The sequence below is a fragment of the Lissotriton vulgaris genome, chromosome 5 (genome assembly GCF_964263255.1).
Source record: "Lissotriton vulgaris chromosome 5, aLisVul1.2, whole genome shotgun sequence".
Taxonomy (NCBI): Eukaryota; Metazoa; Chordata; class Amphibia; order Caudata; family Salamandridae; genus Lissotriton; species Lissotriton vulgaris.
The window spans coordinates 852,563,021-852,589,765 of record NC_141693.1 but is presented as its reverse complement, the minus strand read 5'-3'; the positions used below and the strand labels follow the sequence as shown (position 1 = coordinate 852,589,765).

Genomic DNA, 26,745 nt, shown 5'->3' with positions numbered 1-26,745 from the left:
GTCGCGTCCATCGGCCTCTCTGTGAACAGGTGTTCACAGAGATTGAAAACCCCTTAAGAAACCATGAAGCTTTCTCCTGGTTGCTCACCGCACTGAGCGTTTTGATACCCCTTGTCCCCATCCTGATGAAAACCCGCAGCAGAGGATCTTACTAACCCTTTTGCGTTAGGGTCGAAACGTCATCAACCCCTGAGTAGGCCTACATCCTACCTTGATCACTCAAACCGGAATCACAGATGTGGTCACACTGTGATAAAAAAACGAAATTTACTGCTGTATAAAATGTACTGTATTTAATATATAGGGGTAGGCCGGAAATTCTGAAGGGAGACCATTTTTCTGTCAAGTTTATCGCCGGATCCCTTATGCATTATTTCATTTGAATCATCCACCTGTGGAAATCCATTCCTTTTTCTCTATTTTCTTCACTAGAGCACATTTTCTCACACCCTTTCCTTTTCTTGATGATAACCGTCACGGACGTTTACAATTGTGTATCATGCATTTGAACTTTTGATTTGTGGATTTTTGTTTTGAACTTTATTATGACTAAATAAATTGAACATACCTTGTCATTTTGAAGTGGCCTATAGCCTTTTTGCCTTTTCGTATATGTGCCTTTGAATGCCTTTATACTCATTTATTGGAATAAAGTGATATGCTTAAATAAGAAATGTCTAGGACCACTGTTTTCTTTACCTATTTTTTTAGTGAGCAGATGATGCTGGCCAGCACCCCACTCTAAAAACAGTTTTTGCACCAATGATAGAGATCTAATTGATTGAGGACTGGTTCAAAGTTCATGTGGAAGCATCAAATCTATTAGATTCTCAATCCACCTAAGACTCAAGAAGGCAATTAACCTTTCATAGCTACAGGATAGGTCAAACATGGTGTTCCAGAAGTAGTGACATTTTGGATGGGAACATCTGTGCAGTCTGATCATTAGATCAGAGTTAGATTGCAGTGTTTGGGCTAGTGGAGTTGAAGATTACTCTAGGGCTGTATAAAGTAGATCTTTTAGCTTTCCACCCCGAGGAACTGGAAAACCCAGAGATTGCCACTTTCCCTTTGACCTGAATGAGAGGGCTGGAAATCCCTTGCATATGCTGGGGCAACGGGTGCAGGCAGCAAGGGGCCAGACACACCACCCATTTCTCAATCAGTAGCAGTTCCCACCATTTGTTGAAGCTTGGACTATCCTGTGGGAGCCTAGACGCAGACAAATAACAGGAAAAGAGTTGGCAGGAGGGGCTAATGTCCATTTCTGACACTCTGATAGTAGAAGTCAAAGCTCTACAAAAAATGCAATTTGTTGATACGCAAAAGACAAGTCTCAACCTGCAGCCCAATCTGCAAATACACAACTCCCACTGAGGGTGTTTTGTTTATACAACATACAGTCATATTGAGAATCTTCTCAAATAGACTCAAACACATACTTCTAGATTTTTTTTTAATTAGAGCCCCAATAGGCAATTAGAGACACAATAATTGCTGAGTGGCTTTCCCCTCTAATCTCTAACATTTATCTTACCAGATCCTCCACTCTCTCCCTTCTGACCTTTTTATCCTAGGTTTCCTTGAGCCTGTTGGTCCTGCTGGACCGGTTGCTCCAGTTGAACCTTTAGGCCCCACTGCCCCCAAAGGTCCTGTTGATCCATTTACACCTTTAGGGCCTGCTGCTCCAATAGGTCTTGGAGATCCAGATGAACCTTTTGGACCCGCTGGCCCAGTTCCTCCAGGTGGTCCTGCTTTTCCTTTTGGTCCCGCTACTCCAGTTGGTCCCATTGGTCCGGCTGGTCCTGGTGAGCCCATAGAGCAGGGGTCTTCAAACTGTGGGGCGCGATCCCCAGGGGGGCCATGGAGCGATGCAAAGGGGGTCGCACCTTCACAGTCATATTTCTTCCCAGGCCGAAGGGTTACGGCCCCCCTCCTCCCTCGTGGTGTCTCTCAGCCTGGCTGCTACTGCAGTGTAACTCGAGCGGGGGGGCTTGGCTGGGCAGTGTCTGGAGTCATCTCCAGCAGGCCAGAATTTTTCACAGGTCTTTAATAAGCATGGGCGGAAAATCCGTTTCGCTCGCGAATTTTGCGGATTTTCGGTAAATTCGCAATCCGCGAGATTTGCGAATCTCCCGCAAAATCCGCAAATCCGCGAGCAGCGGATTTTGCTCGCACTGTTCGCGTGAGTTCGCGGCTTCCCAGTACAAATTCGCGCCCCGCGAATAAGTGCCAAATTGCATAAATACGATCTTAGCAAAACTGAAACTACTTACCAGGTTCAAAAGTTCAGGCTCATCATTAGTAGCCATTTCCTGTAGTGCTTCCTGAGGGGCCCCTCCAGAGTTCAGTTGCCAGTTGCAACTATTATGTGACCCTGCTCTGAACCTCAGAATAGTTACACATATGCCACAAAGGTCCTGAATTACAGCTAAGGGAGACAAGCAGGAGCCAGGCTGGAAGTTCAAATCCATTAATTAGCCCCTAATTCATTATTGTCAGTTGGGGCAGGGCAGGTGTTGTAACTAATTTTGCAACAATGAAAGCACTTAGCAAGTGCAAAAGATCACTAATCAGGAAGCACTAAGGAAGCAGGTGCCAGCTAAAAAAATATTCTGTGACACATTAATCAGCCCCAAATTAATTCAGGTCACTTGAGGCAGGGAAGGTGTGCTTGCGTTGCCACAATAATGTACACTGACTGGACAACCAGAGGGTGCTGTGATGAAACAGAGGGTGGCATGGGTGGGCCAGAGGGTGGCATGAGTAGTCAGAGATTGGCAGTGGTGACAGAGAGTGGCAGTGATGAAGAAGAGTGTCCCAAACAGGCTGGACACGTAGAAACAACAAGTTCACGAAACTTGCGACCCGACAGGTAAGTTCGCAATTTGCGACATTGTACAAAACCCTCGCGAACTGGCAGAAACCCGCGCAAACACAAAAAAAAAAAATCCGCAAATTCGCGAGAATTCGCGGATTTTGCGGATTGCGAGTTCGCAAATCCGCAAAATTCGCGAACGCGAGATTCGCAAAATTCGCCCATGCTTAGTCTTTAAAGACCATTTGCATATTTACATGCCTTTGTTAACTGATTACAGAGGCTTAGTCTTTTTTCCTGGTTTCCGCACCCTGGGCCCCCACTGTGCCTGTTCCTTACATTTGTATTTTACAATTACTGCTGCAGTGTAAAAATGTATTTAATGGAAAGGAATATAAAGTAGGGTTTGCCAAAAGAAAAATGCCTGTGGTTTTGTTTAAAGAGCCTGCAAAGATCTCCTCTTGACACTAAATAGACTTTTAAATACAAAAGTATCTATGCATTAGTTATGTGACTTTTCTGTCTTTTTTCTCTTTGTCAGTCAGGGATCATTGAGGCAGCCCTAGAACACAATTAAAAGTGCTTTCCATTTATATTTGTTGTTCGAAGTATGCACAGATAAGTGCTTAAAATACAGCTTTAGGTCTCTGCTTATTTTTGTACCGACTGAGCCATCAAAATAATCTGCTGGCAACCCTAACCATAGGACTGTAAGTTTGTTGCAGGATCAGCACATTATTTATTTCCTCCACCCTTGATCCCCGATTAATGCCGCAATAGTTTAACTTAGATCTTAAACCCTACGCCGCCGTAAGAACACGCTGAATTACTTCAAGTGTATGGAAATGCACCCTGCATTCAGACAACTCTCTCCTCATTCTCGCCCTTCACTTTCACGCTCACCGTGCACTCACACTGATCACCCTGCACTCACACCATTCACCCTGCACTCACAGTAATCACAATGCCCTCACATTGATCCCCATGCACTCACAGAATTCACCAGCTCAACCTGCACTCACGGTGATCTGTCTGCACTCACAATGCACTTGCGCTGTTCACCCTATACCTCACCCTGCAGTCACACAAGTACACTACTCATCCTGCACTCATGTGACACTTCACTCACCTGACCCCCTCCCTGCTCAATAAGCAAGTCACTCAAACAAGCCCATTAGAAATCATACATTCATTCGTCTCATTCTGAACTTTCATCCGCACCCAAATTCATAAATTCATACGCCACCTCACTCACCCTGCAGTCACTCCTCTTACCCTACTCTCGCACTGTTGCATCGCTCACCGTGCACTCACACGGGCACTCTTGTCACCCACACATTGTGCAGAGGGTAAATGTGCCTGCTACAAAGAATGTGTACCATGCAGATCACAGAACGGAGTTTGAATAAACTATGAGTAGCGCTATAAAAAAATGAAATGTTTCTCAGAAAGGTGCTATTGAGAGATGAGGTGCATTATTAAAGTGAGAGGTGAATTGGGAGAGTTCAGATGTTGTAAAAAGGGGTGAAAGAAAATGGCCTGCAAAGTGAGAGAAGGATCCAGGGTTAGGAGAGAAGAGATGGATGGAAGGGAGGGGATGAGAGGAAAGCTGCATGGGTAAACTGCTTAACTCTGAACAAAACCGCCAGGTTTTTAAGGGACCCCTGCCTCTCCGGGCTAGGGCCAAGTGAGCTTCTAATGTGGCAGCACATATTCCTGCGGAGTGGAAGGCCCTTCTCAAAGGTTGACTAGAAATCTTTCTGATGTTAATTGCTATATTTTGGTTATAAACGGGTAGTGATGGGGTGAAATCTTTCCTCATGTTAATGTGTGTAAAAAAATGACAAAATAATAAAGCAATGCTATCTCAAAATACGCGGCATCACATAACATCACTTACATTTTCGTCCCACACAATTTAGTCAAGCTTGTCGCGTAATTTGGTCCTCAATTGCCTCATAATTCTAGTAGCCCTGCCTACAGGATTAGAATCTTTTGTCGGGGGGGGGGTCCTTACGCCTCAAAATGTTGACAGGGGGGTCTCAGCATCCAAAAGTTTGAAGACCTCTGCAATAGAGCCTTTTGGGCCCATTGGCCCTATTGGACCAATTGAACCCTGTTGCCCTGCTGGTCCAGGTGAACCTGGGGATCCAGTTGAACCTTTTTTTTCCACAGCTCCTGTAGCCCCTGCTGGCCCAGGTAGGCCAATTGATCCTTTTGGGCCCATTGACCCTGTTGGTCCTGGGGTCCAGCTGAACCTTTTGGACCTACTTGTCCCATTGATCCTGTTTGTCCCACTGGTCCTGCTGGACCCATTGGACCAATCGATTCTTTTGGCCCAATCAAGCCTTGTTCTCCTTTGAGGCCTATGGGTCCAGTTGAGCCAGCTGGTCCTATTGGTCCCGCTTTTCCTGGTGGGAACTGCAGGCCCCTCAATCCTTGCAATCCTCAAAGTAAAATAAATAAGAACTAGATATTATTTAATTTCAGTATTTATTTAATCAATACATTCATAATTTATAAAAGTTCGGAATTGGTCTTTACACGTGTTTACTGATAAAGTGTTCGGTGGATTTGTGCATGTCCACCAGATGTTATTTAGTCTGAGAACTTGCAACAGTGCAATGTGAAGCACTACATAACAAACAATGTATTGCTATTAGTAATATTATGATTATTGTTATCACGGTTACTATTAGTGTTATTCTTATTTTCATTAATATTATTGTAATCATCATCATCATAATCATTACAAATGCTTAATGCGGATTAATTACTATATTTACAAATCCAAAGATCTATGACAACTTTACACAATAGAGTTTTTCAGTATGTGGGGGCAGGGGGGTGCAGGTGTTTGATGATGCGCACCGGCATTCTTAATTGGGTACTGGAACCTATAGAGTGAAAAGTACAAAAGGGAGAAAGGGGGATGAAAAGGACCCCACAAAAGTAGAAGAATGTGGTAGGAGTTTGAGGTGAAGTAGGAAAGTGCCTTAATATGGAATCAAAGAGTTGATAGCCTTGGTATCTGCACCATGACATTTGTCATCCCTGGTGTCAGGGTCCTAAAAAAATGTTGAGTACCTGCACTTATGTTTTTTTTACATATGATGAAAGAGATATGCGGGCACATGCATCAACGATAATTGCATTCGCAAACGGTGCGAATCGCAATTTTCGGCCGTTTGCGAATGCAATTATCAAAATTGGAATGCATCATGTATTTTGCAATTTTAGGAATCGCAATCATGTTGCGATTTCTAAAATTGCGATTGCTTTTAAGAAATTGCAATTTCAGATTTCTTAAATGCAATGCATGATAATTTCAAAATTGCGAATTATCAATTTGGAAGCGGTAAATTAGCATGAGGTTGGACCTCATGCTAATTTACCGAAAACCTTCAAACCTGCACAAAAATGCATTTTTGAAAGTTGCATTTTACACACACACATGTCCTTGGGACATGTGTGTGTGTAAGTTGCACTTAAGTTTATTTTCAGGGGTGCAGGGAGGGGTTCTTTGGACCCCCCCCTGCACCCTTGAAATTGCATTTTCAATTTGCGATTCGCAAATTGAAAATCGCAAATTGTAAATGCCTTATCATTGATTCCTATGGGCCTCTTGGCCCATAGGAATCAATGGGAAGGGTTTTCCTTAATTGCGATTCGCAAATTTTGAATCGCAATTAACCCCTTAAGTGCTGCTGACGGCCAATGGTCGTCAGCAGCGCTACCTCCCCAGTGCTGCGCACGACCATTGAACGTCCATTCAGCACTAGTTCTAATGGACAGCGCAGCACTGGGGAGAAATGTTTACACGCAGCTAAGGTGTTAAGGAAAATTACCGAATCGCAAAAAAAATTGCGATTTTTTCATGCATTGCCGTTTGCGATTTCTAAATTGCGATTCCTTAATTTTCGCAATTTAGGAATCGCAAAAGGAACAGTTGATGCATGTGGCCGGTGGTGTGCATTGGTTGCATGAGGCGGACACCACCAATTAGATTTTGAATAGAGAACAGGCAGGAAATAAGATTTGTTGGCATTGGGTGGAGGAAATCAGGAATGATTTGCATGGGAGGCAGAGCAGGAAACAAGGTGTGTTGAATATATGGACAGAAAGCCAGGTATATTTTGAATTTTTAAATATTAAATATTTATTTTACTTTTGCGATTCTCGAAATTGGAACCAGGCCTAGAATGGTCGAACACGGATACAAAGAAGACAAAAAACAACTTTCTTATCATGATGAAAGTTTCAACATGGGTTCAGAAGCCTAAAAAGGTACCCAAATGCCATTAAGTTGCTACTGTGGTAGTGATTACAAGTTAGGGGATGTCTATGAATAGACTCCCAGAATTACCGGTATTGGCTAGTCTCCCTGCATCGATTTGTGCCTATTACGAGTTAACTCCCTCGAAATGGGGAATAACTGTGCAGATATGGAATTACAGTGCCTGTGCAACACACACATTTACAACCCGCTCTATTTACGGAGGCCTCTGTAAGGGGTGGGGTGGAAGAAAGGGAGGTGATGGAGAGGAAAGAATAGTTCTGGCAGTAGAAGCAGTGGCGTAGCTATGGGGGTGAGTGATCCGCCTCTTGCGGCACTCTTTTTTGGGGGCAGCGGAGGTGAGCAAGTTGTGTCTGTCAACTACCTCCATCCCCAGCAAGAACAAGTCGTCCATCGCCGCCAACGCCCCCAGACCAAGTCGACTGTCAGACTCCACCTTCGCCCGCGCTCTTACCTGCACCGGGTGACAAATGTAGGGACCGGCCCGGGTGGCAGTAGTCTAGCTACGCCACTGAGCTTCCCCTTTCCAGAAACAATATTAGGCAGCAGCACGATACAAGGCCTCACTATTGTTACAGCCAAAGCCTTGTGATGTCATGAATTAGAATACTCCCCGATAAAATCCTGTCACATGTTCTTGCATGTGGGAAAATCCCTGCGCAAGAACCCCACTTGTGAACAGGCAGAGCAGAATTCCATATTGTTCCGCCTGACTCTTAATCAGGGCATGAGGAAGGATATTAAACGATGCACAGATTTGTGGGCTTAAGCTTGTGTTCAAACATAGTAATACATTTCAGTGAATAAGTGGCTGAAATGAGGTCAGTATCTATGACTTGCTCAGTGGATAGATAACGTCTGCATAAGTCGAAATTCCTTCTGTTGAATGGGCCTTAAGTCATGTTTTGCACAATCCAATGTTAGTGGCAAGATGGTATTACAATGTGTGCAGAAATCACAGCAATCGCACGCGTTCCCTCTTGTGATTTGCAGTAAGTGAACCCTGTCGAAGTTGGCAGAGCAAAGAGAACACATGCAGTATTTGTGCGGATGTACCATGTTACAACGCATACCATTACAACTACCTACTGTTACAACGCGACCATTACAACGCATACCATTACAACGCATAGCGCTTTGAGGTGCTGGATAGTGGTAAGTATAATTTACTATTCTAACTCCAGTCCCCGTGGACCCTAGGGAAGGTGTTGGATAGTAAATTATACTTATTCCCTATCCTAGAGCGCCCCCCAGCGCAATGCGTTGTAATGGTATGCGTTGTAAAAGTCGCGTTGTAACAGTATTCGGTTGTAACAAATGCGTTGTAACAGGTGTATACCATTTGTGCACCTCAGAAGAGGAATACGATCAGTGAATGGCAAGTTATTCCCCATTTCAAAGTGAAAAACTCAGGATTGGGTGCAAATTACACTCCTGCTAATTTGAGCACCGCACACTAATGCAAAGTAGCGCCCCAAATGTTTTGCCCAATGACCTAGGGAAAGTATTACTTGAGATGACATTATGGTTAAGGTTTTAACCAGGGTTAATAAAGATATGAGTACAAAAATGAGTCCATAGTGCACTTAGCAACCACATACTAAGCCCTTTGGGGCAGATTTATGTCAACTGGCGCATCCCCAGGGATGCGCCAGTTAATGTGCGGCACAGTGCGCCACAGCTCCGCCACCCATGGTGCGCCGCATTTATAATGCGGCGCACCATGGTGCAAAAACGGCACAGATGCGTGACGCATCTGTGCCGAAAAGGTGGCGCATTGCTGGAGTTGCGTCGCAAGCGCGATGCAGCTCCAGCAAGGCTCGGGGGTGTCCCATCTTCACAATGATGCGTCAAGAACTACGCCTGCTTGAAGCAGGCGCAGGGTTTTGACGGAGCATTGGCCTGAAAGTGACTGAGTAAAATCTCATAGATTTCACTCAGCCACTTTCAAGAGGCGTTCCTGCGCAGGAACGCCCCCCCCCCCGCGCAGGAACGCCTCCTTATGGCGCAGGGCTTTACAAAATCTCTTAGATGCGTCACGTTGTAAATAGGGCGCATTGTTTGCGCCGCCATTGCGTCAAATAAAGTGTCGCAATTGCGGCGCAAAGAGGCGCAAGGGCATCACAAATCTGCCCCTTTGTGTTTCTTGTAATAGTAGATGATTCCCACCACACCACTACAAACATGTATATCAAGCACCGAGAGATAGGACAATAAAACCGTACCTCTTCTGGCAATTTCAGAATATAACCTCAGTGTCTCGATCAGCATGGATTTACAGAATTATTGTTGAGCCAGTCCCGAAAACTACAGCATACATTTAAACTTTTTCATATGGCTCCTGGTGAGAGCAGCTGTGTTTGACATTTCTTGAGATGCTAGACGCAGGAGATGGTGCTGAGTTTGGAGAGATGAGGGTTGTAACGTCAGCAAACTTGGACTAAAGCCTCTGAAAACACTTGGCGGCAGAAAATGATGCAGTGAAGATCTGTACCTTACAGACACAGCTGCAGAAAGGAGCAGAAAGGAGCTGCCTTCCACCCATGTGATTCTCCAAAATGGGAGTGGTACTGGAAGTGACATCGATCATAGTTTAACTCCCTATGACATCACAGGGTTGTTTTTTGTATGATCCTTAGCCCCTAATCCGGTTCACGTTTGCACCTCACAGATACTGCAATGACAACGTTTGAAAACTAACACAAGGAAACAGGACTCTGCCAGCCCTGATCTTTTGGCTTTGTCCTGTAGCATCCTTCATGTTCCTGAAGCATCCATCATGTTCCCTGAGACCAGGCACAGAAAGAGTAGAACCAGAGTTGCCAAGGGTAGAGCCAGGGTAGCAGTTACAACCCATAATTGATGACAAGCACACTTCTTGTTGCACCAGCCCCTGCTTTCGCTACCCTGTTGTCAGTGGCGGCCGGTGACATTTGAAAGTGGCGGGGCGTAAACTTATTGTCGTACTGCACAATGCCGAGCAAGTGTACCGAGCGAGCATGAACACCCTACAGGTTTTTTGAGGGGAAATTGTGGACAAATGATACATTTTCAAGCAAACTTGAGGAAGCAGGAACTTAATAAAGGAATACGATTTAATTATTTATCAGTTAAGAAATTCCATATGTCTTCTGTTACATTTTTCGACCCTTTTCAGAATTCACAAACATTACTCATTTACTCCCACTGACTAACAGTTCTGTTTCCTTTTTCACCACATAGCTTTTCCTACTCATTGCCCACATCAACAGGCCCTTTCCCTCACTTCACTGCTGATCTCTCAATCCGGCCCTGCATATTTAAAAAAAAGACCAGGGCAGTTCACAATGTCCAATATGGTATTCATTATAATGAGGTTAAGGGTAATAGGGCTGAACATCAAACCAATTTGGTGGTGGAGAAGTGTGGCTCACTGGTTAGAGCAGGCAGACCCTGAAGCAGAGGTCAGACCCGGGACCAGGGTTCAATTCCCGACACGGCAGGGTCTTGAGCTCAAATGTCCATGGACTCGATAATTCTCGCTTCGGTGCCTGACCTAATCATGGGTTCACACTCTGCAACTCTGGGCATTAAGCTTGCTTAATCTCCACAACGGCCCCCCGCGGCGGGATGCCTGGCTTTCACCTTAGGGATGCCCTGTAGGGGCTATCTCACAGGGAAAAACCAGGACGGGTTCCCAAGGCAAGCGCGGAGATACCCCTTCGGGGGTCGATTCTGGCGCTATATAAGAATATAATAATAATAATAATAATAATTGCGTTTTTACTCCTCTTAATCGAAACAGGACGTAACACATACTACACAAAAGACTCTTGGCGCTGCACACACCCAGATCTCTGGGGCATATTTTGTTTGAGCAGATCTTGGAATTTTTGTCTGCAACTCAGCAGAATCCTAGTGCACCGGTTCACTTTCACCGTCTCTGTTCGTTGAGACTCTTCCTGGCCTTTATTGTGTTGTTGCTTTTAAAAGGCGACATAGTTTTACAGTAAAACCTCATCACAAAAACCCTCATAAGTTAGTTGCAACCCGCTGCGATGGGGTTTGAGATGCTTTAATTAGAAGATCCACCATGGTAATTTTAAATGTAACTTATCAAATACAAGTGCTTTGTTAACATATTCATCTCATAAGAAATGTTAGGGGGCAACAAAGATTGCATTCATATTAGTGCGCTGCTGCTGCTGCATTACAAGGTCACAACATAAAGCAGGCCGGGGCACAAGCTTAGATTTATAAAATAAATATAAAAAACTTACCTTGGCTTCCCGCGCTGACTCCCGACTCGAGTCCCGAGACTGCTCCCGCCGTCCTGGATTTTGAATGCCGCCTCTCTCGTCACTGAAGTCTGCAGGGAGCCTCCCTCCCCTCCATGGCAGCCGGCGCTGATTGGTTCGGCCTGCTGCCCTAACTGCGTCATTCCCCCTAGTCTGCATCCTGCAGAACAGAGAGTGGGAGGAGGCTTGGGGGAGCGGCTTGCTCACTGTTGCTAATACTGTCTGTTTGGACAGCCTCTCAGGCTGTCCAAACAGTCAGTATTAATAACAGTGGGCAAGCCACTCCCCCAAGCCACTCCCCCCTGCCCTGAGGCTCCAGTTAGTACTAACCAGGAAGTTCTAATCTGCTGACTGCTTTCTCGCCGTGCGAGAAGGGCAGGCAGAAACAAATGGTAGTTATAAATAAATAACTACCATTTGTTTCTGACTTCTTCTCACACGGCGAGAAAGCAGGGGGGCGGCGCCCAAACGCCCCATAGAGAAACCGCCGCTGCCTGTTGTACATTCCTCCTGTGCCTGAAGCGTAAAACCAGTAGCAGGGAAAATAGAGGCAAATTGTGAAGGGAACAGGAAGGGTGAGGTGTTGGGTAACTGAAAGGAGAGATGGATGGAAAATATTAGGTGTAACGAGGGAAAGAAGAGAAGAGAGAGTCTGGGGACTGAGAGAAGGAAGAGATAGCCAAGGGTTGTATGACGGAACAACACAGGGACATGGTCAGTGACAGCTACCGCCCCCTCCCAATGGAACCACACCAACCCCGAACACAGACATGAAACATAATTGTCTTTGGAAGGCGGGGGGTCTGAAGACCCCCCGGCCGTATTTAATAAGATATAAAACGATGAAAATTGTAAAGAAAAAGATCCACATTTCCTATGCAAAATTAACAGGATATTAGATTCAATATTGTCACCAGGTATGAGAGGCTAACCTTAACAACATTCTAATACAGATTGTTCCTAACCGAATCTAACATCCTCATCTTAATTTTGCATACTAACATTTCTGGCCATATGGCAAGGTCGCTAACCGGTGTCAGGTCCCACTAGCTGCGCCTCCCCGTAGGTGCGCATGCGCAGCCGAGCCCGTTAATTACTCGGTCCATGCCGTGAACTCCATTTACCCACTAAAGGAGGGCCCTTACTCTGCGCCCATTCGCTGATGTCATGAGTACGCGCGGGGTGGCTACCGGCCTAAGGGAAGCGTGACTCACCTACCCGCGCCCCTTTGAAGCACCAGTTGACCCTGTCCCTGAAGTTCTAGGAGGGGCCATTGGCCCCTCCCCGCTGGGCGGGCACCTCCGAGGATGATGCCGCCCCCCCAGACCTTAAAATAGCTGCTCACCGGTCATGACCTTACCGCATGTCCAAATCCTAATAAATACGACGACCTGTGGAAAAAGGAACTAAAGGACAACTACACTGACTAAATAAACATGTCATGGAAACATTGTCAAACTACTAAGGGAAAAAAAGGCCTAAACAAAATTGTAATCAGACATTATACTTCAACGCCACTTTGTAACGGGGAAAAAGGCCTAAAGACAACTTACACAAGATAATTACACAATAAACCGATATCAAACAATGCAAAACACCGCATATTTCCAGGGATGGTGGGTGGGGAAAATTAGGCAGCCCCAAGCGCGGGGCACGACCAGTGTGTGGGAGCGTCCGGGCAACAAGGGCCACCCGAGCGCTCCCCCGCCTTTATTCCAGGAGCGCGGGAAGGGGGCAATCTGCCCCCTCCACCCGCCCCTTCAGCAGCCCGCCCCCCCTGACCCGGAAGTGTACCATCGCCTTCCGGGTCACGGTCGGGTGCCGGCCAATCGGTGGTGAGGCGCACACCCCGCGTCATCCCTGGACGCCGGGAGGTCACGCCACACCACCGGTAGGCAGAAGGAGGGGGGCGGCCGCCGCACCGCCATGCAGGCGGGGGGGCAATGGCCCCCCCTTTTCACATGGTCAGTGACAGCTACCGCCCCCTCCCAATGGAACCACACCAACCCCGAACACAGACATGAAACATAATTGTCTTTGGAAGGCGGGGGATCCGAAGACCCCCCGGCCGTATTTATTAAGATATAAAACAATGAAAATTGTAAGGTAAAAGATTCACATTTCCTATGCAAAATTAACAGGATATTAGATACAATATTGTCAACAGGTATGAGAGGCTAACCTTAACAAAATTCTAATACAGATTGTTCCTAACCGAATCTAACATCCTCATCTTAATTTTGCATACTAACATTTCTGGCCATATGGCAAGGTCGCTAACCGGTGTCAGGTCCCACTAGCTGCGCCTCCCCATAGGTGCGCATGTGCAGCCGAGCCTGTTAATTACTCGGTCCACGCCGTGAACTCCATTTACCCACTAAAGGAGTGCCCTTACTCTGCTCCATTCGCTGACGTCATGAGTACGCGCGGGGTGGCTACCGGCCTAAGGGAAGCTTGACTCACCTTCCCGCGCCCCTTTGAAGCACCAGTTGACCCTGCCGCTGAAGTTCTAGGAGGGGCCATTGGCCCCTCCCCCCCTGGGCGGGCACTTCCGAGGATGATGCCGCCCCCCCAGACCTTAAAATAGTTGCTCACCGGTCATGACCTTACCGCCACAGGCCAGCATTGTTACCCGACGATCTGGCCTCCCCCCTTCCTACTCTAGAAAGGTCATACTCCCCTCGCAAAAGCTTCTAACCATGCCAGTATATTATTGGCCCAAAGGACATTACCTGCCTCTGTCAAATGTACCCCATCCCGCAAGTAGAAATGCTCCCCCCAAATACACCCATGAGGGATCGTCTGCAACCGGGGGGCTCGAAATAATTTATCCAATTGTGTGTTGCTCCTCTTTACCGAGTGATTCAACGCCTTAACCGAGTCCCCCCCCTCATCACTGCCATTGAGGTATAAGTTGAGACCAAACTACAGTGCAACCCGGGCATGTCTTGGCCACCCACCCCTCAGCGGAGATGATTTCCTCAATAAGGATGCGCCTACCTAGTTTGGCCAAATCATTCTCCCCCAGGTGAAGTATCACTACTGACGGGGGGCGGGTTGCTGGGATAGGATTTTCTGAAAATAATTTCTGAACTGACTGAGACATAAATCCCCCTCCCAAAGAAGGAGACTGAAACCAAAACCCCATTCGCTCAGCCCTTGTTTTTCTGTCACCTGAAAGAAAGACATATTCAGTGCGCCTCACATTAGAGTGGCCTACAATCCAAGTCACCAACGTCCGTTGCTCCTTTTGTCGCTTGTGTTGAGCTGTTGTAGTTCCTTGACGCCCCGCGGCGAGTTCCTCCCCCGCGTGACAGGTTTGAGAAACTGCAAAAAACCAGAAAACACCAGGCGTGAGTCCCTTGGTACGTTACAACATGTCAATCCGTACGTACCGCTTGTAACAATCAGTAGACCATCTCCCAATTTTCTTAACATTCTCAGCTGGTAGTCCCCTACTCACTGCCTCAGTTGCTGCGCCAATTCTAAAGGAGTGGGTACGGAATTCCTTGGGGTCAAAGCCTGCCTTTTTGACCGTCAACTCCAAGACTCTCCTAAACTGATACCTGGTCAATGGTGTCCCATCAGCGTGACACAATAGTAAAACCCCCGCCATTCCTTCCCGCTGCCTGCTAAAGACCTCTACGTGCGATACCGGGCAGCAAGGATTGGTCCAAGACCGGTGGAGCACTATGGTATCCCCCCGTGCATCCTGATCTGTTTTAGATCTTTGAATTGTTACCCACATTGTATCCTCCCTTATCCTTACACAGGCAAAGTGAAGGCCGCCCTGCTTGTCTCCTTTAGAAGCTGCTAACAACTCGCCTATTCTCAAAGCCCCGTAGAACGCCAATGCGAACGCGGCTTTGAACAACAGTACTTCCCATATTGAGCTACAGACCTCTTGAAGTGCTGACAATAAGGCTGCCAATCGCACTAGCCCTATTGGCTTTCTTGTATCTACAGAGTGTCCCTGCATGTGGCGCCAACCTCTCAAGGCTAGAAAAGTACTAGAGAAGTGTTAGTGGGATCCCTCACGCCCTTGGCCTGCGCAAAGAAGGAAATAGCCATCCTATGTCTGCTTGCAGTCGCCACTGAGCACCCTTCCTTGTGCAACTGTTACAAGTAGGTCGCAAAGCTGTCCCCCTGCGCCCACATAACCTCCCAATCGTGCCTCAAGAATGTACGGTAAGACAAGAATGCCCCTTCGTATGCTGTCTTGGTCCTGGGGGCTAGGCTAGCTACCACGAGGTCCTGTAATCTGGGGCACCAATCCGCCAAAGTGCTGCCGGGAAATTCGCTGGCCAGGGATCTGCTGCAGGAAGCTGTTACCTGAATACCTGCATTTTAGAGCGAGAAAGGGCATCAGCTGCATTATTGAGAACGCCTGGCACATGTTTGGCTCTGAACACCACGTTCCACCTTAAGCACTGCAGCACAATTTCCTTCACCCGGCGCAGTATGAATGGACAGCGTGCCGCCTGCTGGTTTATGCATTCCACCACACTCATGTTGTCAGACCAAAACACCACTGATTGATTTCATAGGTGTTCTGGCCAGACCATCAGCGCTACCCATATCGGGAACAATTCCAGGAAGCCGATGTTGGTGGTCAAACCCCTGGACCTCCATTCCTCGGGCCACCTCTGTGCTACCCATTTGGTCCCCAGGATGGCGCCAAAGCCCACACTACCAGCAGCGTCAGTCCACAAACCCAACTCTGCTGATGTGGTGGGGGGGCCGGACCACACCACCCTTCCAATGAAGGTCTCCAGAAATGCCAACCATATCCGCATATCCTGGCGAACCTCACATGACAACCTAGTGCGGTGATGTTTCTCCCGTAATCCTTTCATGGCTTGGGCAATGGAGCGTGAGAAAAGGCGCGCCATTGGGATGACCCGCAACGGGAAGTTCAGTTGCCCCACCACCTCTTGCAATTGTTGTAAGGAGACCTGCAAGTTGTTTCAGGATGGGATGGGTGACCGCAAATTGCGGAGTCATGTCTAAATCTACACGTGCCAGCCGGTCTCGAGCAAGTCCGCTTATTGAAGTCCCAGCACACATCCCTCCTGTCTCCCCCCTACTCTTTCCCGGGAAGTCATTCCCCTGCGTTGACCGAAAGGGCTGCTGGGGTCTGGCAGAGAACGCCTTGACCGCACTGGTGGACTGGGTCGTGGATGTATTCCCTGAGAACAGTTTATGCCAAGACATTGAGTCAAACCTGTCCCATGTCAATGATGAATCAATTTCCTTGGATTTCCGAAAATTCACATCGTACTCTTTCCATGCATCCCCAGGGTACTGCTCGCTCCACCCTGCAATCCTGCTCTAGTAGCAAGCCATTGCTGCCTGTACATTAGGCGGGCGTTCGGCCGTGACGGCCATAAAGACTGAAAAGGCACTGAACCAATTAAGCAAAGTTTCCTCTACCCTGAATCTAGAACATTGCGCCCTCCATTCACTAGGGTGCATCCATTCCTTCAATGCCTTGGCATGCACCATCTCCCTATTATCCAGCAACAGGGAGAAAATATATATATACTTTCCCACCCAAATCATCTCTTTTACAGTCTGCGAAACATGTTGCCCTAAATCTTCTCTCCCGAACGGCATTGAACCGTCACCCAAGAGAGGCAGAGCCACCTCCTTACCATTTCCGGACACTTGGGCCAGTACAACTCCGTTTCCATTCAGCTGGGCGGCATTCGAACCTGTAAGGGGAGACAAAGAGGGCCCTGCAGCACTATCTGCAGCAGTCGCTGCTCTAATCTTTTCCAATAATTTCGCCGCCTCCGCGGAATGATCTGATGTCGCGGGCAACACACCCCCCTTCTGTAACCAATGTAAAACTGCCACTAACTGGGCTTCCAGCTCAGGGGGAACTGGGGCACTCGAAACTGGCGCTACAGCAGGCACACCCACCCCACCCAAGGGTACACGCAGAGGCACTGGTAGGCTAGTTAGCGGGGACGATGGCGGCGCCATTGGGACTGGTACTGATACTACCGGCGTGGGGGCGCAACATGTGCTGGCATTGGTACCACCGGCGCGGGAACCAGGGGGGCACCCGGGGCAGGTACCACAAGAGGGGTTACCGGTGGCACGGCCGGGGCCTGTGGAGGCAATAATGGCGCGGGTGCGGAAGGACCTGAGGGGAGCGTGGGACCAGATGCACCGTTCCTAGATTTCTTGGCCTTGCCCCTCTTAGGTGAGATGGCGAAATCCCCCCTTGGTAAAGGGGGGGTAATGTGACGCTTGGGCCTAACTTGTGGCTCCGACGGGCCATCCAGCCGTTCATTAATGCGGTCCATCCTTTCCCCCAGCTCATCCACCTTCCCCAACTTCTTATCCAAGGCGGTCATTCTACGCATCATGGCCTGCATCATTACCTCCATTGGTGACCTCTTTCCACCCCTGGCCCCTGGCATATTGCCGCCAAACTTAACTACACTCCTAATTGACGCACTCAAGTGCACGTGTGCACTGTACCTGGTCAAAGATGGAGGATGTACAAGGGACTGTAAGCACCATGCAACTATGACCGCAACACACCGGCTTGCCCGATTGTCAGGGGTGAGTGAACTCTAATGTAAACTCACCCGGCGGCCACCAGAAGCAATGAAATGCAAGCCCCCCGCACTCCCCTTACCCGCCACGGAGACCGGATACCACCCTACGTTCGTCCAACGTCCAGAACCAGCGCGACAGCAACTGCAACATACCCCGTACTTGAGTCACCTAAAATGAAAGACACGTTAATAATATGCTTTGACAGGTTGACAATACGAAGAAACAGGCCCCTTGCTCGATTTGCGATGCTAGCAGACAAAGCGCCTAGAAGCAACCCGAAGGTGCTATGCTAGGGTAGGTGCGAGCACTAACGATGCTCCCAAAAGGCCCTTTAGATAGTGAACACCTCGTTTATAAATTCACAAGAACCACACAGCTGTGATGTACATAGGACACTCTAATGATATATCCACCAAACACAGCCCCCAGGAACCCTCAGCAGCTTTGATGCACACTGCGCAACTCTCTGAGCTAAGCATGAATTATAAACACCCCCTCCCTTAACTCCATGGCTGCTAAGGGTTTTCCCCCCCGGTGCTGGGATCCCAGATTTTCCATTGTTCATGACGAGCTCAGCTCGTCATGAGTGCAGCTCCGCTGTGCCTCATGACGAGCTGAGCTCGTCATGAGCATGGAAGGAGTTAAAGAAGATATTCCACAACCTCTGCTAAAAATACTAAGCCAAGACCTCTAAATATTGTATTTCTGCTATTGGTCTCCCTTCCACCTGCTGCCCTGGTCGACCCTGCTTCGCTTCCCACTAGTTAATAAAAGTATGGGAGCGCTTTACATGAGCACCTGTTACTTATACAAGGACACAATCAGACACGGGAGCATAAGTGATTTGCTCCGAATCACAGTATATGAACGCGTCCCCGAAGCTCGAACTCTGTTTACAGCACCACAAGTCGGGAATCAAGCTGGCAGAGCGCATCTCGTCCCTCTTCAATACCGCCGGATCCCCCAGCCGATCACAAGCGCAGCGGACTTACCACGCTATCGAAACACGATCGGGCCAAGCACCCGCTGCTTCGCCCCCTCTCCCAGCGCCTACCCACTACCTTCTGGAGCCCCGACTCATCCTGCCGAAAGGAAGCCTGTACTCCGTCGTCCGTATCGACGCCGCCTGCCACCTCCCGAACTGTAACCTGCAGGGGAACAAAGAAAATTAAAATTAGGCAGCCCCGAGCGCGGGACACCACCAGTGTGAGGGAGCGTCCGGGCAACAAGGGCCACCTGAGCACTCCCCCCGCCTTTATTCCAGGAGCACGGGGAGGGGGCAATCCGCCCCCTCCACCCGCCCCTTCAGCAGCCCACCCCCCCTGACCCAGAAGTCTACCATCGCCTTCCGGGTCACGGTCGGGTGCCGGCCAATCGGTGGTGAGGCGCACACCCCCGCGTCATCCCTGGACGCCGGGAGGTCACGCCACACCACCGGGAGGCAGAAGGAGGGGGGCGGCCGCCGCACCACCATGCGGGCGGGGGGGCCGATGGCCCCCCCTTTTTAAATACTTTGCATGCCTTTACATCGCATTTTGTACCCGTCATTTTTTTTAGCGCTTATGCTTTTACAACGTATGCCTTTAACATGCATTATATATATACATATATATATATATATATATATATATATATATTACCTACTGGCGGTCGCCAGTAGGTATATATAGTTAGGATTTTTTCTCTATGGGATTTTTGAAAATTCTATGTCTAATAACTTTGGCGTTTGTGGACGGAATTGGCTGAAATTTTCAGGAAAATGGAACATTTTGTTTCTGAGCAGCCCCTGACAATTTGGGGGGGTTTCATCAAGGGGGGGGCCGAGAAAAAAGGGGGGTCCCAAAACGCGTTTTTCCCATGTTAATTTCCATAGGGCGGTTGGCCTCACTTTTAGCTCGAACGGCTGAATGGATTTGCACGAAACTTGGCAAAATTGTAGGGACTGTTAGCCCGATGTGCCTTTGCTAGGTCTCAATATATGTGCTCCAGTAGTTTTTGAGAAATTAACGTTCAAACCAAGATATATATCTGTAACAGCGCTCTGGGCAGCGATCCGGTCCGCTTACTTTTCGCTTATCGGAACTTTGCGCGCAGAAAGCTGATTGGCTCTCCGGTGTCTGTCAACATTCTAAACAGTCCGGAGCGGACGCCATCTTGTCTCTCGGTAGGATCGAGAGAGAAGAAGAGGTGGAAAACGAAAGGGGAATTTAATGAAAGGGGGCAAGGTATCCCCCTCTTGACCCCCTAGGAATGTTGTTGGGGTTATTAAAGGGTCCCGTGGGGAAAATAAAAAAAAAATGATTTTTCACGGTAGAAGCGCGGCCGCGAACTGGTAGCGAAACGGGAATTCGCCATTTTGAGCTTCGTTAATTAAATTACTAGTTATAAGTGGGTGCGGGAGACGTATCCTAATCCCCTATGTTTCCTGAGGGTGGCTGAGGAGGCTGATATATGTTGATACATCTCTTCCAGCGGCTGTGCGTGAGCTTTTTTTTTTTTTTTGCTGCGTGACAGTCCGGAGCGGCCGCCATCTTGTCTCTCGGTAGGATCGAGAGAGAAGAAAAGGTGAAAAACTAAGGGGGAATTTAATGAAAGGGGGCAAGGTATCCCCCTCTTCACCCCCTAGGAATGTTGTTGGGGTTATTAAAGGGTCCCGTGGGGAAAATAAAAAAAAAAATGATTTTTCACGGTAGAAGCGCTTCACGGGCCGCGAACTGGGCCGCAAACTGGTAGCGAAACGGGAATTCGCCATTTGCTTCACGGGCCGCGAACTGGGCCGCAAACTGGTAGCGAAACGGGAATTCGCCATTTTGTGCTTCGTTAATTAAATTACTAGGTATAAGGGGGTGCGGGAGAGGTATCCTAATCCCGTATGTTTCCTGAGGGTGGCTGAGGAGGCTGATATATGTTGATACATCTCTTCCAGCGGCTGCGCCATCTTGCCTTTTTTTCGAATGCCACAATTTTGTCGTGCACGGCAGCCATTTTAGATGCCAGGCTGGTCCCAGGATATCACCTAACCCTGCGGATGTAGTTTATGGCCCCAGCTGTAGAGAATTCAGACATGCCAATCCTCCTGATTCAGGCGTGTGACTACTGATTTCAGTGCTAGTCTCCCGCCTCCCGATTTCTGCAAGCAAAAACCCGGGGGCATATTACGAACAACTAGCGATAATTTTTGTCTCTAACTTGTTTAGAGACAAAAATTATCGCCGCACATCGGCGATTTTTATCGCAGATAAACCTTGCTATTATCGCAGAAAAGTCAGCGATATTCATGTATTATTGACCTAATGCTCTTAGCCATGTTATCCACCTCCCTTTGGATAACATGGCTAAGAACTGCTCAGGGCAGGTGTTAGATTTTGGAGATATTCGCGCTTAGCGCGAATATCTCCAAAAGTTGGTAATAGAAGGTAGCGATGTTAGGGACTGTTTCCAGTCGCTAACATCTTGGCACGCCACTTTGCATGTCATTAGTGATAAATATCACTGACATGCAAAGCGGGGCCCAAGATGGTTGCTATCTCCTTTTAGCTGTCACTAACTGGTGTCAGCGACAGCTTGGTAATAGGGAGATAATTTTATCTCCGCTTTCATGGCTTTTAAAGCCAAAAAAAGCGGAGATAAACCCCCTTGATAATATGCCCCACGATTCCTTGGGGGTTTCAGCCGACAGGGCTTGGTATTGTGTTACATGGTAATTTTTCCATGAAACGTCAGAGGGTCGATGCAGGGGTTCTAGAAGAGGTGATAAACCATTTAAGCCTCATGAACAAGCGCATGGTCTTTTAAAGATTTGTGAAGTACTCGGGGCGGCGGTGTGTGTGTGCCCTCTTTCAGGAGCGGGCGGGGGGGCACTGCCAGCAACTTGCCAGGTCAGGTAGTGTTCAACACGTGCATCACCCTTTCTCTGCCTGCTATTGCGCTCCATGCTTCGGAAAGGTAAGAAAAAGAACGTGCATTTGAGTTTGAAATGTCCGATCCTGCAGCAGCACACTTCCAAAGCCCACACATGACAATAACCCGATTCAAGGCCCCATTCACCCGTTTTAAAAAAAATAGATAACACTCCAACAAAGTAAGGTTATAAAACTTTATTAACTACTAACTTTAACAAACGGAACAAAAACTAAAAACATTTAAACATTTCTCAACACAAAAAGCAACAATGGTTAGAAGCGGTCTTTTGTGCGAATAGTCCCAAGGCAGCACAACGTGCAGAGTTCTGGACGGCACCCAGGTGATGTCGCCTGGGTGCCGCACTGGTTTAGGGATCCTACAATGCTGCTCCGAAAATTGGCGTGGGGCGTCCCGGGTGGGGCGGGGGGAGGCCTCGTCAGTAGCGGTCTGTTGTGCGAATAGTCCCAAGGCAGCACAACGTGCAGAGTTCTGGACGGCACCCAGGTGATGTCGCCTGGGTGCCGCACTGGTTTAGGGATCCTACAATGCAGCACAGAAAAACAGCGTGGGGCGTCCCGGGTGGTGCGGGGGGAGGCCTCGTCAGTAGCGGTCTGTGTCCAGTGTCACATGGCTGACACAACATGTACGACAGGCACCCAGGTGATGTCCAGTAAACTGCCGCACTGGTTTTGGTATCCTACAATGCTGCTCCGAAAATTGGCGTGCGGCGGCTCGGGGGGGGGGGGCGTGGGGGAGCCGGCGTGAACGGGCCTCCCCAGGTGGCGGCCATCTAGCTGAGTTGCGCTCGCTCTTGCGGCCACAGCGTCTCGCTCACCATGTTGTTGAGTTGCTCCCACTCTTGCAGTGCAGCGATAGGCGGCTGCCACATGGCTCTTAAAATGGCGGACAGCTCCTCGGTTTTAGGCCTGGTCCACTGAAATGGCCCTGGGACACTTTGGAACTCGGACGCTTGCCTGCTAGGGCTTGGGCTCCATTCTCGAAAAGCGTCCGCTCAGCCGTGAAGATTGTATAAAAGTCTTGGGGGCCCCCGACTCCCGCAGGCTTCCGGTGGGGAGCGGCTGCCATGATTGCTCGCGGAATGACCACGACGGAGCCACGAGATGGTGGTGCTCTCATGCTGACGCCAGCTTCAGTCTGAATGATCCAGAAACAAGGTGGGGCTTTCATCGTTTGGGAAAAAAAAATGTTCTAAACCAATGAAAAGTGTTATTTTTAGGTCATATGACCAAGCCTTCCATCTTTAGGAAACCAAAAGTAAAATGAACCAATGAAAAGTTTTATAAACAAGTCACATGACCTGTTATGCGACATAGGGCTACAAAAAGCGTAGAAAATCCGTTGGCACGTGAGGCGGCGTCAGTAGCGGACCGATGTGCGAATAGGCCGAAGGCAGCACAACGGGCCGAGATCCGGATGGTACCGAGGTGGTGTCCAGCAAATTGCCGCACTGGTGTGGCCATCCTACAATGCTGCGCCGAAAGACGGCGTGTCCAGCTGAATTGCGGTCACTGTTGCGGTACAGTGACTCGAACGCGCCGAGATCCGGATGGCACCGAGGTGGTGTCCAGCAAATTGCCGCACTGGTGTGGCCATCCTACAATGCTGCGCCGAAAGACGGCGTGTCCAGCTGAATTGCGGTCACTGTTGCGGTACAGTGACTCGAACGCGCCGAGATCGGGATGGCGCCGAGGTGGTGTCCAGCAAATTGCCGTACTGGTGTGGCCATCCTACAATGCTGCGCCGAAAGACGGCGTGTTCAGCTGAGTTCCGGTCACTTTTCCGGCACAGTGACTCGAACGCGCTGAGATCCGGATGGCACCGAGGTGGTGTCCAGCAAGTGGCTGCACTGGTGTGGCCATCCTACAATGCTGCGCCGAAAGTCGGCGTGGGGTGCCCCGTTGGCTTATGAGGTGATGTCAGTAGTGGACTGATGTGTGAATAGGTCGGAACCAGCACAAGGCGCCAAGATCCGAATGGCAAGTCCTGGATGTTGAGTGCCTCAGTTGAGATTTCTGAGCAGTGCTTGTAGGACTGTCTGAAGCTTATTTGCACCTGCTGCAGCTTCACTAGGTCCGGCGGAACTTTTTGCCTTTTCCTTTCTGCTTCTTTTCCTACAATGCGTTTCATCTGAAGACACGACCAGGTCCCTGAATGTGTGCAGGGGGACGCTATTGATTGAATGAACGCGCCGAGATCTGGATGGCACCGAGGTGGTGTCCAGCAAATTGCCGCACTGGTGTGGCCATCCTACAATGCTGCGCCGAAAGTTGGCGTGGGGTGCCCCGTTGGTTTATGAGGTGATGTCAGTAGTGGACCGATGTGTGAATAGGTCGGAACCAGCACAAGGCGCCCTGCACTGTTGAGCCTTTTTCAATGCCTGTTTTTTGTTGTTTCCCCTCCATCAAAAACAAAACAAAAATACAAGGCGCCAAGATCCGAATGGCAAGTCCTGGATGTTGAGTGCCTCAGTTGAGAGTTCTGAGCAGTGCTTGTAAGACTGTCTGAAGCTTATTTGCACCTGCTGCAGCTTCACTAGGTCCGGCGGAACTTTTTTCCTTTTCCTTTCTGCTTCTTTTCCTACAATGCGTTTCATCTGAAGACACGACCAGGTCCCTGAATGTGTGCAGGGGGACGCTATTGATTGAATGAAAATGGCGGCTTGACACAAAGCTGACTCAAGCGTTACTGTTGGTGCTATACAGACAAAAATTGGTTTTCAGTTTGTACATTCTTCAGGTTTTTTTTTTCCATCCAAGTCTGATTGAGAGTTTGTAGAAAAATGGCTTCAGATTTTCCACATACTACTCTTCAACATTCTTCCTAAATGTAACAATGTGAAACTCGAGAACGGCTGTTTCTGTTTCCTTTCAAAATGCTGCCACCAATATTTTCTGAATGGAAGACACCATCTTGTAGCATAAAGGGCCGAAAGGGGTTCTGGTCTGGCCGATGGTTGGTGGAGACATTTTGACTATATCTTGGACCTGCCCGGCCTCGCCCAAAATGGCGCCGGTATAAATGGGACTCGTAACTCCTTGCCCGCAAATGTATATCTAGAAAATGTTATTGTAAGTGGCCCTGTCGTATTTTAATTACAAAATGTACGTCCACCGATTCCGCAACTGTTAGACACCTTTGTTCTTGTCACCTAATGGCCCGCTCGTTACGTTCTTCTACAGTGTAAATGTCTCCTCATCATATACGATTTCAGTTTGCTCCGTGGCCGGCCCACGTGGTTATAGGCCCGTATTTGTATACTGACATTTTCACAATAAAGGTTTTTAAAACAAAACACGGTAGTAGTATTTTCATTTGTAAAGTTTTTACTTTTAGTGACTGTTTTCGAATCAGTAAAAGGCAAGTGAAATAAAGCAGTCCAATTATATGACGGATAAAAGGTATAATATGTAGGAACGCAGTAAAGATAAATGGTCAAGGGCAGTTGTGTTTTTCATGTCTGCAACATAAAGTGATCGATAAGAATCTGATAATCAGGCGTATCGGCGACTAAGACAGCAGGCCGAATCTCTTTTACTCAACGGCTCCGTCATGGAAGGAAGAAACGCCCTTTTTCTCGAAAAAGGAATATATTTTACTTGCAAGACAGTTGTAAATTTTCCGGGAAAGTACATTAGCCTGGAATATTATAACATATGTTTGAAAAAAAAATATTGTTCGAAAATAATAAAAAGCGTAATTTTTAGGTCATATGACCAAGCTTTTCATCATTAAATTAACAAAAGTAAAATGAACCAATGAAAAGTTTTATTAACAAGTCACATGACCTGTTATGCTTACGTTACGCGCTGCGCGCCGCGCCTCGGATCACTTCCGGGTGCGCTAACGCGGCGTGTCATAAAACGCATTACGCGACAACGTAGGTCAAGAATATAGTTTAAATGTCTCCACCAACCAGCGTTCAGAACACAACCCCTTTCAGCAGTCCAAAAAGTTCTGTTAAATGACAACAGAGGGGACAGGCAACAAGAACCATCAGTCAAAGAGGGGAGGGCAAGTTCTTCTCTTCCGGGTCATGTTGGGGCGCTACCGGAACTGATCGAATTGGTAGTCTACAGTGTTTCTGGATGTTTCAGACTAAAGCTGGCGTCAGCATGAGACCACTACCATCTCGTAGCTCCGTCGTGGCCATTCCACGAGCAATCATGGCAGCCGCTCCCCACCAGAAGCCTGCGGGAGTCGGAGGCCCCCAAGACTTTTGTAGAATCTTCACGGCTGAGGGGACGCTTTTCGAGAATGGGACCCAAGCCCTAGCAGACAAGCGTCCGAGTTCCAAGGTGTCCCAGGGCCATTTTAGTGGACCAGGCCCAAAACCGAAGAGCCGGCCGCCATTTTGAGAGTCCTGTGGCAGCCGCCTATCGCTGCACCGCAAGAGCGGGCGCATCTCAACTACATGGTGAGCGAGACGCTGTAGTCGCAAGAGCGGGCGGTAAACAGCTGAATGGCGGAAGAGGCACAGTGTAGCAAAAGCGGGCGGAATGGCAACTAAAACGATAAAGGGGCGCCCCACTACAGCTTGTCTTCAGGTCAAACGGATTGTGGGACAAGGTCCAGAATTGAAGAGTCATCAAAAGGCAAAAAGTTCCGCCGGACCCCGGGAGCCGGCCGCCTATGTCGGGGGCGATCTCAGGCTACACCAGTGCTATAAGACTTGGGGAGGGTGTCGGAGCCAAGCGTCTTCTCCGAGTCCATGGCCATCACACCGCCCCTCAGGGGCCTCCGTCAAGCTGTTTAGGAAGGTAACATATCACATTGTTTTCTAATGCAGTCAGGTCCACAAACGACACTCACTTACTTTGAGAATAGTGAAGCTGCAGTAGGTGGAAATAAGCTTCAGA

General features: G+C 48.4%; 1 pseudogene; it reads right to left on the bottom strand.

The window, feature by feature from the left end:
• Positions 1–1,533: 1,533 nt before the first annotated feature.
• The window catches only part of LOC147711697 (uncharacterized), a 117,250-nt pseudogene continuing 92,038 nt past the window's right edge, over positions 1,534–26,745 (bottom strand).